The 12,089-nt window shown below is 44.4% G+C and overlaps 1 long non-coding RNA gene across 1 annotated transcript; it reads right to left on the bottom strand.

The window, feature by feature from the left end:
• Positions 1–5,800: 5,800 nt before the first annotated feature.
• LOC111257838 lies at positions 5,801–6,479 on the bottom strand. Its single transcript, XR_002678395.1, has 3 exons — positions 6,391–6,479; positions 5,946–6,219; positions 5,801–5,837 (listed from the first exon to the last, which is right to left on the bottom strand). It is a non-coding gene; the product is annotated as an uncharacterized LOC111257838 (long non-coding RNA).
• Positions 6,480–12,089: the final 5,610 nt, after the last annotated feature.

Below are 12,089 nucleotides of genomic sequence, written 5' to 3'. Positions count from 1 at the left end.
GACTTAAGTTCTCGGTTACTGAGGGTCAGGCGGAGGGCGAGGGATGGAGGGAGCGCCGAAGCGGGGGTCGGAGGAGCGGGGGAGGCGGCTCGAAGGGGGTAGGGTTTCGGCAGGAGGAGCGGCCCATCGCAGCTTTTATACGGCCAGAAGCTGGGTCGAAACAGGCCTAAACAGGCCGAGCCGCCCGTTGGTGGCCCACGGGCCAAATGGGCTAGGCCGTGCTGGGCCAGCCCACGGGCTAAGGCAGCGGCCAAGGCTCGGCCTGTGGTGTAGGCCGGGTCGGCACGGGCATGACGACCGTGCCGGGCCGTGCCTGGGCTAGGCCAAAAAACTGTGCTGTGGGTCGGCCCGCAGGCCGTGGGGCATATGGCCAACTGTAGTCCACAGAATATCGGGTCCACGCAAAGGGGTACCCTTATTAGTTACGCAAGCCATTGATGTGGAGATCTACGGCTGCGGCGTCATCTTCTTCCTCTGGCTAACAACAACGGCGAGCAGGCACGGTGGTGCCATGCACGTAAGACACGCCATGGCTAGGACCTCGTCGGAGATAGGCTAGGATGAGTTATGGTTCATGGAATTCAACAGAAATAGGCAAAATGGAACCATAACGAGATGGGGATCTCACTTATGGGGTTTGTAGAGGTAGCAGAGGTGCAGTTTGAGTATAGGATGGAGAGGATGATGAGCAGCTGCTTGGGCTTCATTGTAGGTGATGGCGATGCAAAGACACAAGGAGGCAGAGGAAAGGGAGCGCAATTCAGGGGGCGCTTGATTTGGTGGTGCGGCGTGGGGTAGGCGGGATACGCTAATTCTGTGGAGAAATTGCGGGGATAGGTGTGAGGAGAAGGGACAGGCTGATCGAAGGGCCGATGATCGGTGGCTCGTGGCGAGGGACATTCGTGGGCGCGGGTGGGGTCATCTCCTTCGATCGTAGAGCGTTGAAGCTCCCCCGCCGCGACTCACGTTGACGGATGGCTCGAATGCCCTGGAGCGCGGGACGATGGAGTGGAGGAACCGTCTCCTTCAATCGTAGAGCACTGAAGCTCCCCCGCCGCGACTCACGTTGACGGACGGCTCAAATGCCCTCGAATGCCATGGAGCGCGGGACGATGGAGCGGAGGAACTGCGACGTACGACGTTTCGTCGCCTCTTTGCGTTTTTTTTAGTAGAGATATAGACTACTTGGCGTTCACCAGAACCTTATCTAATGAACACTTTCAAAAAATTTTAAAAAAATCACAACTTTTAAAGATTATTGAAAATTTGCATCTACGATTCTAGGTTTAAAATAGTGTCAAAATAAATATAGCAAATTGTTACTGCAACTTTTTTCAAAAAATAAAATAAAATAAAGAATCTACTACATAATTAGTTGATCTGCTATATAATTTGAATTCTTGATCTTCTACATAATATATTGGCAAAAGTTTCAAAATAATTGATACTCCAGTTTCAAATACATGAAGTTATCCTAACACCATATATTTAAGGTAATAGGAGGGAGCACGTTCCATTGGCAAATTCATATGCAACTCATATGTCCATACTGGTAATGTCTGAATTTTAATCGGAACTAAGTTGTGTCAACCAACAGCTCAGAATGCTGGCAACAAGAAATAAGAGGATACATGTACTTGTCCTAGAATGAAATCCATACATAATTCTGGCATCCAAGAGTTTATATGCGCTCAAATAAATAGTTCAAGCGCTGATGCTTGCAACAAGCATTTATATGCGCTCAAAAGGCTAAAAACAACACTAAATAGCTAGGTGCTAGCCGGTGAGGATTCCCGTGAGGAGGATTCCAAGGCATACCATTCTTCGCGGCTAAGTTTCCCGCGTGCATAGGTCTTCACAATTATTGGCTTTGGAAAAGGCCACCTGGAATTAAACAAAGAGACTAGTCATTGCCTATTATTTTTCACTAATTTCACACATGGCGTGTTTAATTAAATATGAAAATAATATTACTTGTTTAAACCACCGGATGTGGATGTGATCTGCATACTGGCAATCGTTCTTACATGTTTACAGCCCCTCAAACCAAACTGGATTTGATATACAAACAAGAGAAGCAGCGGTGATTAGAACATTCAACAACTTGACCAGCAACATCTTATAACGATTCTTTTCGTGTTACTATTCAATCGACCAAACCTGAATGCACATTTCAGTCCTGTTGTACTCTGCCAGAGCAAAGCTCAGGTGGTATCTCATGTCCACGAGATACGCGGTACTCATATCCAGCAGTATGCCACCAAGCTGGTACCAAAAATATCATCAAAGATTCATTATAAAATATTATGGGGTGAATTCAATTGCCTCTAGAAGCCTTGTATGAAAAATAGCATGCTAGAACGTGTTTTGGTTGCCTCCTTGCAGGACAGCTTAAACTGTCAAATGCATATGCATTTGCTTCCACTGATTCTCAGGGCAAGCATGAGCGGATGCAGCACCTAGGGAGAAGCTAATGGCTGACCAACCTCTTGCTTGGATACAGAAATTATTCAAATGCACCATCAAATTATACAGAAATGCAGTTTCCCATGGGTATGAATACAAACATATGGACAATGCCTCTTGGAAACCCAGCAGTACATGTAATCCATCCTTTCCCATAGTTTAAATTTGATACATGAGTAATGCAAATTGTAGATCTGATATTTACAACTTGGTAGTAATGTGAAATTTCAATAAAGTTGACTTGTGTGCCTCAAAATCCATCTAAAGTTTCTTGACGCTAATCCTTCCACCCAATAGTTCAAGTTTCACACAAACTTGTATCCTCATTCTTATTAGAGTTCTAAAAGAAATATCTAAATGCAGTAAAAAATAAAAACATTTTACTTCTGCTAATTGTTTAAGTGGTTTTTAAGTTCTGAGGAACATGTGATTGTATGTAGTACTCATGTTTGGCCATATCTGTATATTCAATATTGTACTAGAGCATGCGCCCTTGCTGACTGTTGTGATCATCCCCTATGCCATAATAGAATGTAAATCTGATCCAAAGAAACATCTCACAGCTGGCCCATAAAAGCCAAGCAACGAAACACATCCCGCTTGCATTCATTGGGCCTTCAAGCTCAGGTTGGGTGCATCATACAAGGGCATATCCAGAACATACCTCTGCCGCGTTAGAGATATAAACACCATCGATTTGATTGATGATATCCCCTTCATTCAAACCAGATTCTTTGGCAGGAGAATCTTCTTCAATCTACAATTCCAATATGCCCATCAAATCGAAAACCCAAAATAAGGAAATCAGAACGTATAGCACTGTGACCAGGCAAGACCACAAGACAAAGGTTTCCTTTAGTAGAACCAACATTTATGTCCCTAAATTTCATGTGCTCTGTATCGATTCACTAGGAAGGGGCAAACAAGAAGACAGAAAAGCAAACCTTCTCAATAACAACACCAGTGGCCCCATGGAAGTTCGTTTGCATCTTTTCATGTGCAATAGATCCTTCTGCATGAAGAGTTCTAACTCGCAGCCCAAGCCATGGTCTTATAACAGTACTGCATCACCGTTGCAAAGGAAACAAAAAAGACAAAAAATCTGTGATTCTGACAAACCATGTATTATTTTCTGCATCAGAAAGTTGAACCAGCACCTTTCCTATTGCATGAAATGGCATGCGAGAGTTCTCACAAGCAAATAAAGTAAACAAATAGGTAAGTCCATATACACGATGAAGAGTTCTCACTTTAAGATTAATACAGGTATAATTGGTAGGTATCCGCTTAATAAGCAAACTAAAACCCTAAACCCCTGACAAAGATAGGGAGAAGGATTGCCCCACCATAGCTCATAACAATCTCACTAAGCAAAGAAAGGCACAAGTGCTGTCCTCATATAGTCATGAAGCTTTATGGCATTTACATTGTGTACTCCTATACCAAGCACCTACTACATTTAGCACCACAAGTCCACAACATCACCAATCATAATTACTTTCAACCATAGACTAATAATAATAGCCAAACTTATAAAGAATTTCACCATGAATGAACGTGTCCATGCTGGCCAATTAGCCAAAGTTCCCAATCTAGGGATTCCTGGTGATCCAGGGCCCAACTAAAAAATAGATGAGTGACGAACCAGTAAGTCCCAAGGGACATGTAGAGATGGAATCCACCGAACCTATTTAGTGTTCCATTAAGTAAAGCCAGAACAATCAAATGCATACCGGAATAATTTGAACTGCTTCAAACACTTCAACACAATGAAACTTGGAACAAAAGGAGTTTCCTTAGCGTCATAATAGTTCATCCCAATGAAATTTCCATCAAAGTCCATCAGCGGACCCCCAACTTCTACCTGCCAAAATATAATGGTAGTCACTCTATTATTCAAAAAGGACATAGAAGGATTAGCTTATAAAGTCCTTTTGCCAATCCTGTATGTATGGGCTAAAATAACAGCCTTCAGCTATAAAAGGGCAAAAGACTAATGTACCAAAATTAATAAGCATAGGAATTATTGGATGAAATTCAAATGGGGACTGCAACAATAAACACCATGATATCAACACAAATACATTCTATAATATGCTCACCTTTGAAATCCTGCACGTTGATACTAAAAGTTCATCACAGTCAAACTTGCTACTTTTTGGAATAATCTTTCCTGTAGTAACCAGTAAGGCATGGTTCTCTTTGTCACGACCCAATGCAACTACATCTCTTGAACAGATCTTGTCAAAGTTGATGGCCTCTATATTTGAACTAAATCTTTTTCCTGGCAGATGGAAAGGAGACTGAACCCGAATCACACAGATGTTGTGATAAAAATCATGATAGGCCAGGTGGCCTTCCAAAGTTTTATGATCTTGCAGCAAATATACAGATATCTACAACAAATAACAAAGAGTAAAAAAATTGTTAGTGTTTATGGGGAAGGCTGACCAAAACTTCACCAATTATAATAAAAAGATGGACCCAACCTTCAGGTTGTTTGCTACTTGAACAGCATCTGGACATCTAACCAAATTTGCAACTGTCACAATCATGGTACTCTCTTCAAAAAACTCAACAATGGTACCAGAGCAAGAAAAAAGGTATGTGTCTCCTACAATAAATAAACAAAAGTGAATCATTGAAGTGTTTTGAAATAAACAAGTCAAGACAAGAATAAGCAACACATGAAATTGACAATCGGTGAAAAGATCACCTGTAGAAGATTGAAGCCCAACCACAGAAGCACCAGCCTGCAAAGCCAACCTCTCAACTTCCCAATTAGCACCCTTCAGCGTAATATTGAAAAGCCCAGGATCCGAGGCTTCAAAATATGGGCGCCATTCTGGTAATTAATTTTAAATAGAAAGTAACAGTGAATATTATAACATTTTTTAATGTTTACTTAACAAGGTTCTCATTAAAAAATAGTGAGTATTCCAAGCCACTGTGAGCTATGTAAAGAATAATGGTAAATAATGATGAACATGTTGTAAATGAGATCATTTGGTTTTTCACTGATCAGTACTTGGTAATATTGTTGCATAAGTTTTAAATGAGACAACTTGCATGCATAACTGGCTCTTTTGCTCTCTCATCTTTCATTATTCTCATGCTTGCTTTTGACTGGTCTATTTGAGATACCTTCAAGTAGAGTGAAAATCATGATACTATGATTTTTTTTAAAGTTGTTTATCACATGGTGTATGACAGGATGCCCCCAAGTATTTTTAATAAATCATTGCTTCTACTACTCAGATTAAGAAACTCTCCATAGACCTTCCCAATACCCGCTCATAAAATTCTTAGACTAGAATACAACTCACCTCTCATGCCCACTTTTGCCCCTGTACCACCAATTGTTACCTCAACTGCATGGAGTAAAAGATAGAGCATAGTCAGTGACAGTATTCAATATAACAATGACGGGAGAGGGGGAAAAAGGGTCGGGGGAGGGGGGGGGAGGGTCAAACGCTTACTTCTATCTTCCAAATCCTTATCACTTTTTTCAGGAAGTTCTTCATCAAACCACCAGAGTTTGCTGCGGGTAAATTCCTCATAGTCCCTTATCTCTTGCTGACGCAAAGTTTCAGCTTCCTTGCGCTTATTTCTTCTCTGATTCTGCTGCTCCCGCCTCAATCTCGCTAATTCTGATCTCCTTTCAATTGTAACTGAATCATCCTTCCGAGGGCGAAGGTTATAAGCCCTTTGCTCCACATGTGTACTTAGTGCCCCAGTTCTAGAACTCTGGCCCTAAGTGTTTGAGAGAAAGGATAATATGTCACCATATGGAAACAGCGTGCATTCAGATAATGATATAGACCAATGATATATGCTAATATTCGGCTTTTGTGTCAAAATAGAACCCTATCCACCAATGAAGTTCATGGAACAAACATAGAAATAAGTGTGCACATTAGTTACCTCTACTAGCTCTCTCCTCTGCTGGCTTGCATTTCGATCTTCACTACATAAATCAGATGAGAATGAATCTCCATCTGACAGGAAAGACATCTCCTAGCAAATGCACAAGCAACACATAAATCATATGACCTCGTATGATGTTTATGTAGCAACTGTGACATAAATATAAAGGTGTATATCTTCACATAGATATTAGGTATCCATAGCACTTGAAGACTATCAAGGAAAGGATTTTGTATCAGTCACAGAATGAGGAAAATCATGTTGACAGGAACAAGCTAGCGGGCCTCAACATTAGAGAGGAAATCACATCCTGGAGCAATGAAAATGTCCAATTTTGTTTGATTGGGTCACAGAACAAGGAAAATCATGTTGACAGGAACAAGCTAGTGAGCCTGAACAATAGAGAGGAAATCACAACCTGGAGCAATGGATATGTTGGAAGTTTGAGGTTAATTTTTCGATAAAAGTTTGAGGTTACGAGTATCCGATAAAAGTTTGGCATTACGAGTATTAAAAAAAAGTTTGAGGTTACTAGGGTTTGACCACTGAGGCGTTTTTTAACCCAACTCACAGCTAAGTTAGCGGATTACGGCATGCTGTTTAAAGGTAGTCTGCCCAGGTTGGGTGAACTACCCTAAAGAGCTTATCCAGTTTGGTTGATGGGCTATGAAATAGTTGTAGTAACATGGACTGGCATGTTGCCTGTGATGGGAGTTCAGTTGTTAACTGATGTGTAGGCTGGAAACCATTGATGATAAAACTGGCCACACAATTGGCAGAATGCTAAAAAAAACAAGCAGAAAATAAATTGCATGCTGAATACAAATACAAAAATAAAAGTAACCCTTGGATTCAGACCGTACAGCCCCAAGTCAATACCCTAATGAGCTATGGGAAATCAGCTAACTTGTGTGCGCAGAGCAATCAATCTGGTAAAGCTTGGATGAGAAAGTCGACCTGATTGTATCATCTATTCATCTAGGTTTTCAAGAACAGAATAAACAGATTCCAAAAGGCAGATTGAAATATACTTGTAAATAAAGCGTTTCAGAAGGCAATTTTCTACTTATTCACAGCTGATTCATCTTGACCTTGCAGGGAGAGGAACATGACCTAAAAAATTGGGGATTTGGGTGATTGGATCGACGGGCCTCATCCGGGACGCGGAACCAGACAGGGAACGGGCAAGGCTAACCGGATGAGGAAGCGAATTCAGATTTCAAAGAGAGAGAGAGAGAGAGAGAGAGATCCGAGGAGCTGATAGAGGAGGAAGAAGCGGCGGCAGGTAGGGCTACTCATCGGCGCCAGCAGTGTGGAAGGAATAAATACCTCCGCGTCCAGCGACGGACGGAACGTCGCAGCGTGAAAAGACGACCACCACGGAGCGGACTCTCGTCGGCGGTGGCGCGGTTCAGGTGGAAACCTTCAGCGGTCGTCGTGGTCGGCGACTCGGCGATTTAGGGCGTGTTGTTGCCTGCTTCTCCCGTAGCCAGGGTCTGTAGATGCAAGTTTGAGTTGATTGGTTTACTGGTCCATCGCTCGATCCAGGCTCTGGCCATGCAGCCGTACAGCCGGAGCCAGGCCCGCTGGAAACGTAGAATTGAGCGTTTCTCGGGAGCTAAGGCGAGCTGATGCAGCACGGCACACGAACACGGATGGACTGTGAGACATTCGGTGTGGAAAAACAAAGAAAGGCAGGTAACCAAACAGCTGTTCTATGGGGCCTAGGTGCATGCATGCATGCAACCAATCATGCTGCACTTGCATGCAACTGGCCTGGCTCGTTGGAGCCTAGCTCAGTGATGCGGGATAAGTTGAGGACATGCAGGCAACCGAACAGGTCCTTAGGATGGAGTGGATGGTTATTAGGGAACGCATCTTTTACATATATATTAATATAAAAGAAAGCCCACGCACAACCCACGCGTGGGTCCCTGTGACCTGAGGGCAAAACCCTTTCTTTTTTTAATGCAGTGATATTAATATAAATGTCAATGCAGTGATATTAATTTTGTAAAATAAATATATGTTACATGAGGCTAATTGTTAGTCAAATATTGCAATGTTCAATTTCAATCTTCGAATCTTGAAATGTCTGGGACATATTATATTTGGGGACAGAAGCAAGTAATTTCGTGCATATACAGTTGGGAATGCGTTGATGTGATAACACAAAAAAAAAATGTTGCAAACTATGTGCGGGGTCATGCCTCGATGTGAACACTCGTATGCATCACATGCAGATTCTCATCATACTAACTATTTGTCCAGTCATGTAGAACAACAATTCTCTATGGATTTAATTTTATTCTACACATTAGGATTTAAAAACAAATTATTTCAACGAATATGGTTTGGGCCAGCCATCTTATTGCATAGCCCAGCTGAATGCAAACAAACACCGGCCCATCAATGCCTCTCTCGACTCTTCAACTTCAGCTGCACTGCTAGTATAATTTCGACTTTCAACTCTAAATATCACCAAAATCTAGCTGAATCGCTGAATCGCTGCAACTATTTCAATCTGCCAGTCTTGCTGTATGAACGGAATGCTTGTGAATGCCCGCAACGGTGGTCGGGTCGCCACTGAGGCCAGACGCGACGCCTCACCTCCCGGCGACAGTAGGGCCGACGACGATCGTAGCTGCACAAACGGATATCACAGCCTTGTGCGGCAGCTTCGGCCGATTATAGTCAGAAGTCACCAGCCGTGGCTAGGGCATCATTGTGATTCCCGGTCGCTGGCATGCTGGCATGGCAGCGGTCCGCCGCTACCGTGTGGCATGCATGCCTACCACTATCGCACTACGAGCAAAGCTCTGTTTGCATATACAGAGCACATGACTAAACGCATCAATAATTTAACTTTTTGTTCACCCATGGAACGCCATCCCATCCGTCCAGGCCCAGCCATTGCCAAGTAGCACTCGCGGCTAGGGCATTTCTTCTTCATAACATCGTAATCTTCATGCTTGGCACATCCCTGCTGCCTCAGAATCTCTCTGTATGCAATCGCTGTGGAAGTTGGATGCACATCCACCACCACGATGACCGGAAGACCGTCAGAGTCAGAGATGCCGCCGGCCTAGCGCGTGCTCTGCAGCCTGCAGGCCGACGAACGGGCCAAACCTAGTGATAGGGAATCGGACAGGCCCATGTTGCCAGCCCACGCGGGCTTTGCGTGCACGAGTGGCATCGAAGGGGGAAAAAAGGTTTAGCTGTGTATACTTTTTTTAAGTAAGCTGTGTATACTATATACGTGTATATTGCATGGGAAAGACTAATACAAAAACAAAAAGGTTTCCATTATATTTACTTTTTATTTAATAATAATGCGAGATAATGAGGCTTGACCTTAAGTATACAATGCTCAGTTTCAGCTTGTAAGTTCACTTGAATTACACATAATCAGCTTTCACCTATTTGGTTATTTCTTTAAGAAAAAATAATCAACTACAAAATAGATGAGGGTGATAAACTAACAAATATCTGAATAATTTGAACTACTGCAAATTTGTAAGGAAAAGGAGAGAAATTAGCAAAGTACAATCGCTATTGTGCCCTCAGGACATGGAGTACTGGAGGACGACGAGGCCACTGAACTATGACATCCATATCGAGGACTATGCGGTGCACCATGTGATGAGGCAGTTCGGCTTGTACCAGCATTGCCCACTCCCTACTACTCACGTCATGCCGACCGCCGTTCATCAGGTACACCCACCCTTTCTTTGTCGTTGTAATAAAGATTTTTTGTTGCTCTAACCTATTGCACGATGGTTATGTTAGGGCTACCCGTCAGGGTGGTGGTGGGCATGGGCCTAGTGGGGTTCCAGGATGGTTCCGTGGATCGAGATGTGGGCGGCCGCTTCGGAGGAGGTTGTGGACGAGGACCATCCGCACGACGACAACACTTTTGCAGCGTACCTTCGGTGGTTCTTTCCGAGGATCAGGATGTGGGTCACGTACATTCCGAGGCAGCCACTGACAGAGATTGCGCCTGTGACACAGAGTACCCGCGTTCGAGGGACGTCAACTTCGACGTCGCGGTAAGCTTCTGCATCATTTGTTACTCAAACAAGTGGTGTGCCTAACTTGAACTCTGTCCTTGCCAAAAGTACGGCGTTATTGCAAAGGTCGCCAGTGAGCTGAGGTACAACGTCGGCACGCTTACAACATGGGTACTAGGGAGCACGAAATGCTGTACAGGAGGGCATTGGGCGTATGCAGTAGGTTTTTGAGGGCCGTCAGCTGCCGTTGTGGTCACGGGGATGTCGTGCTTCCACCACGGGCTGCCTACCCTCATTCGTCCTCTCCAGCTCCTACTTAGCAGCCTGGTACGTCTTCACTGCCACCCGTTCGTCCATCGTACCCCAGCCCCAGTACTGCACCACAGGCACATGCACCCTCCCCCGAGCCGTCGTTTGTCCCATCAGCAGCAGCATCGTGTTGGTATGCCCCTCCCAGCACGTCCACTTTACCGTAGTACGTCACTTTGACAGGTATGTGTTCGTTAGTTTTGATTTTTCCGTTGACAAAATGTTGTCCAATTCCTCGTAATAACTTATAATTTCGTAACACAGGCCCACAGATGTACGGACGTTACAGTGGAGCGGGGCCATCTTCAGCTCCACCGGGCACAGAGCTACGCCACATCGGTGCATCGTGAATACATGTTTTGCATTCCATTTTAAATACGCAATGAAACCTATAATACCATTTTCTTGTTTCGATAACAGGGTTCAAAGACCGTGGAGGGGCTACACTGGACACCGTCGAGGAGGAGGCACAAAGGTTGAGCGCCCATGATTGCGTGGACGATCTTTTTAGATCTGACGCTGACGTGCTCAAGCCTTCTCAGTTGGGTGACGCCCCAGTGCCTCCTACATAGCGCGTGACCCAGGACTTCGCGACACCAGGACGTCCGCCTCACAAGGTTGCCCCACCAGATCCCTTCACGTACGACCAGGACCAGACCAGAGCAGCGTACTGGGCAGCGAGGCGTGGTCGTGGTCGCGCTGAGCCTCGTTTCAAGCGAGGACGCATTTAGTGCGTAGGACCTCCTTTACCTTTTGTAGGTCAGTGCAGGCTATCATGTGTACGATTGTGTAGTGTACTTTATGTGAGTACTCGTGCAAGCTACGATGCTATCAAGTGTGTGCTGTGTACGTTTCACCCTCTCTTCTGTCTTGTCTTCAAAGCAATGGTGAGCGCGCTAAAGATAGGTGCATACGATTCCACCGTACCCTACCTCACTTCACCTAGGTCGGGCCCCACCTCTCCGAACTAGGCCGGTGCAGAGACTTTAATAGCTAGGTCGGTGCATGCTATGATGACCATGCATGTCCTTTTCTATTTGCCATTATGGACTTGGTCCATGGACCATCTCAGTAGTGCTCTATATATGAGACGTTCAGCCAACGTTCTAACGCACTAGCACCCAACCCGAATCCACCATTTGCAGTGAGGTTGCGTCTCCCTCCAAAAAATGTCGTCGTGGATGCAAGAGCAAAATGGGGTTCGACCATGGAATGAGCGGCCCAAATGCCACTGCACCTTCCGTGCGTGGTTGCAGGTTCTTCAAGTGTCCCGACATTGACGATAATTTCGTAGTCAGTCCATCCGCTCATAAACATTTCACATACATTTTGTACATATACCGGTTCCTTTAACTACTAACGAATGAACATGCATGC

Source organism: Setaria italica, chromosome VII (genome assembly GCF_000263155.2).
Source record: "Setaria italica strain Yugu1 chromosome VII, Setaria_italica_v2.0, whole genome shotgun sequence".
Classification (NCBI taxonomy): Eukaryota; Viridiplantae; Streptophyta; class Magnoliopsida; order Poales; family Poaceae; genus Setaria; species Setaria italica.
The sequence above is the reverse complement of the archived record's forward strand: the minus strand, read 5'-3'. Positions and strand labels throughout refer to the sequence as shown.